This window comes from Pistacia vera, unplaced genomic scaffold (genome assembly GCF_008641045.1).
Source record: "Pistacia vera cultivar Batoury unplaced genomic scaffold, PisVer_v2 Contig164, whole genome shotgun sequence".
NCBI lineage: Eukaryota > Viridiplantae > Streptophyta > Magnoliopsida > Sapindales > Anacardiaceae > Pistacia > Pistacia vera.
This window is the reverse complement of record NW_022195726.1, coordinates 23,665-27,478: the sequence shown is the minus strand read 5'-3', so window position 1 is coordinate 27,478 and position 3,814 is coordinate 23,665. Positions and strand designations below refer to the sequence as shown.

Here is a 3,814-nt window from a genome sequence, read left to right as displayed (position 1 = left end):
AATGAACGTAGGATTTGCTTAACTGCATTTGAATCATTTGAAAACTTCTCTTATCAATTTTTATTTATGTTTCTTCAAACATATCTTATCATTGCATCATAAACACTCTCATAATCACCTCATGTGTAAATTCATAGCAATTTGAATGTGCTTATTTCGTTAGTATCAAAATCACGCATCAACAAATATTTATCATTGATTGACAAAGATCACATTCAGAATTAGCAAAATTCCTTGTGGGCAAACAGCAAATGAATAAAAAAATTTATTACTTGCATCAGTAGGATGGATAGTACTATACTACGAAATGAGTTTCATAGCCTATGTAAATTATTTACCTTCTTTGATCACAAACTAAATAATGGACTATACTAGTCAATTCTCATCATTTAACAATTCAATCAGTTCGGTTTTCATTAAACATAACAATAATGCTAGTCTCACAAACATCTCTCACTAACCCCATGTGGCAGCTCGCAATTGGCTTGCTCAGGCGGGACCCATGTGAGCAGATCAATTGCAAGCCGATACGTGGCATTTGTGAGAGAAAGTTAATGAGAAGTGTTTGTGAGTGTAGTGTTACTCTAAACATAATGGGTTAAGCAGTTTACAAAATCGAAAAATATCTTACAACTTATTCTAGTTATTTCATTGCAAAGTATTTGTCGTTTAAGCATACGTAGTAGTGAAACAAATATATATATTTTTTCCTTTTGAGGGTAAAAGAACAGGAGAATTATCTAATATGGTCTTTCGAGTTCGAGTCTCTACAGTTGCTAATAGGGGTGGCCACTAGAACTCTTACCCGACGCTCTTATCTGACTGATAGTTTTAGGGTCTTAGAAGATTAGTTGATGTACGAGTTGGCCCGAGCACTTACAGTCATCAAGAAAATATATATATAATTTGTCGCAAAACAATTTGTCTATGAATGTCAAAGTTCTTGCACTAGTGCAAGTTGTTAGTGTTTTTTGTCATTTTATGATTTTGTTTTGAGTCATACACTATATTTTCCTTTCTGCCAATGTGGGCACATTCTTTAAAGGTGATCACCTTACAAGTGTGAGCACTGTTGATTCTATGTGCTTACAATACATCTGACATATATTTTTCCTCAATCACATTACGCGCCTGTTTTGCTTTTTAGACAATATTATTCCTTGTTGATATTTTGTTTTGTGCCTTTCCACTTGTTCATTTTCTATTCGTTGTGTGAGAAAAAAGAATATTGCTTTTGTTTGTGGTCTCAAATTTCTTGTGTAAAAAGAAAAACACAAAAGTTTTACTTTATCTTTTTTGTCCCCAAACCTTAGTCACGTTGTTCTCTATATATTCATACTTTTCTAGTGTCTTCCTCAAGAAACCTATTTGCCTCTGATTCATCACTGAATATCCACTAAGGTTTTTGTATTGGTCTAAGGTTTCTCATATGATTTGGTAGGCTTAAAATTACCTTATCTTACGTTGTCTTTGTTGTGACGATTCTGGAACATGGTTCCATGTTGATGCTTGGATGTGTGCAAGCTATTATTCTGAAGTTGATTCTTCGCTATTGAAACTTGAGAGGAGCTCAAGTGCGACTTGGTGGTCTCGTGTGTGAAGCTTGCTATGATGGCTTGAAATTCAACTAAATAAGAGAACATTGATGTGTTGAAAACATGGAGTGTTTTGCAACTATGCTTTTCTTGTTTTGTACTTGAACTCATAAGTTTACATAGTGGATTTGCTTCTTTTAAACTTGGTCCCATGGATGTAAGCATGTTGTCGAACCATGTAAAAATGAGTGTGTTCTTTTCTCTGCTTTGATGGATGTTTCATTTATGCTTTGAACAATTCTTATGCATAATATGAGCAAGCAATCTATTCCACATAAGTTTTAATCACCTAATAACCCCTTTAAAACTTTCACACATAACAGTTTAATTCAACTTTCTACTGTCAAGATAGGACCAAATAAATTCTTATTTTTCACAAATTACAAATAAAACAAAGAACCTACATGCATAGTGACATTGTGGAGTTGGCATATCAACTGGGCCGGCAGGCTTGGGTAATTGGGTATCTGACTATCAACTTCTTTGTTAGTTGTGGCAGATACCTACAAGTTCATTTCACTTTGAATTGGAATCCCACATAAAAAAATATTTCTAAACACATAAATTTGACAAAAACACACAAACTTCCTCACAAACAAAAAGGAGAAAAACATAAAATTTCTTCTGAGTATAAAACAAAAACCTGCTCACTATGCCCCTGAGGGAAGTAGACCACCCGGCTGCCCAATGTTGGTAGGGACACCAACGGCCCGGCACAAGCGTGCCATAGCTCCGAATTCAAGCATTTCTTCTCCCCTGTCATCATCATCATCATCATCATCATAACATTTCCCAGATTAAACCTTCTAAACCGCAAGTTAATTCATGACCACCAGATATTTGATTAAACGCCTCTTAGAAATTAAAGTAACCCCAGAACTAAATACAGTCATTATTAAAAACAACAAACAATAAAATGAAGCAAAAGTAAGAGAAGAAAGGCATACCTTCATGACCCTGTTGACCCAACCCTGATGTTGAAAGCTTCATTCACACCTTATTGTCAAACTCCTCTACTAACAACACTTAAAATAAGAATTAATATTAAAAAATAAACCTTTTTTTTTTTAAATAAAACCCTAACTGAGTATTTATTAGCTCATATCATATCTTTCTCTTCTAATTCACACCATCCTCACAAATCAAACCAAATCCAAATCCATTAACATCTTTAATTGCATAAAACACTTCAAAGTAACAACATTCTGTGCTCAAAATCAAACCCCAGAACCGAGATCGTCATGAGAGAGAGGGGAGGGGGGTGTTTCTTCTTGAGGTTGTGGCCCAATCACTATCACAAACAGTGGTTTCTTTTAATGAAAGCTTTTTGAAAGTCACTGTTGGTATGCTGAGAGAGAAAGAGTGAGTGATGTCAGTGGTGTCTCTTATAAGGGACCCGACCAAGTTGGACCTGAGAGCAGAAGAGAGAGAAGAGAGAGTTTTTGGAAGGAGGAATCTGGACCGTTGAAGGGTCCGTACAGAGGAATGGTGACCGTCCATTTGGGACTGATTTGACAGCAGGCATGTGCCACCATCCTTCAGTGGTCGTTGTCAGAGTACGGATTATATAAATTAATATTAATTTTTCTTTAGTTTTAGATTTTTTTAATGGATATTTTATGAAGGTGAGAATGAACTATTCAACATCCGAGAAAACCCAGTTTAAATATTACCAGAATACAGCCTCAGCTACGGTGGAGCATTGTACCAAATTCACATATAAAACTGAATTTATTCCTATCCTAACCAAGTTTTCAGTTTTCACCGTCCATCCAAGTTGTTCATTGTTTGTGCAGTATTGCGTTTCTTCCTATCTTATTCCTATCCTAACCAAAATATATATCTGTGCTATATTCTCAAATTCCATTCAACCATTTTGAATATTCTACATTTATTAATTTAATTAAACATTCTTACGATAAAATATTAAAAATTAACAAAAACACCTCTTAACCACCATTTGATGATAGTGGCCAACTGTCGGTATTTAATAGGTACATGAGAGTGTTCCTGTTAATTTTTAATATTTTATCATAGAAAGTGTTTAGCTAAATTAATTAACTTAGAGGATGTTTCTGTTAATTTTCAAATTATATCTTCGTAATAACAAACACAATATGTTTGGTAAGATTTGAATTTAAAAATGTGTTTAGTAAGATTATTTTTTAATCCCCTTATATTTGTTAATTTAGTTAAACACCTCTTATAATAAAACAAAC

At 34.1% G+C, this 3,814-nt stretch overlaps 1 long non-coding RNA gene across 1 annotated transcript; it reads right to left on the bottom strand.

Annotated features, from left to right (window-relative positions):
- Positions 1 to 2,038: 2,038 nt before the first annotated feature.
- On the bottom strand, positions 2,039 to 2,604 carry LOC116125405. Its single transcript, XR_004127327.1, has 3 exons — positions 2,543 to 2,604; positions 2,239 to 2,351; positions 2,039 to 2,098 (listed from the first exon to the last, which is right to left on the bottom strand). It is a non-coding gene; the product is annotated as an uncharacterized LOC116125405 (long non-coding RNA).
- Positions 2,605 to 3,814: the final 1,210 nt, after the last annotated feature.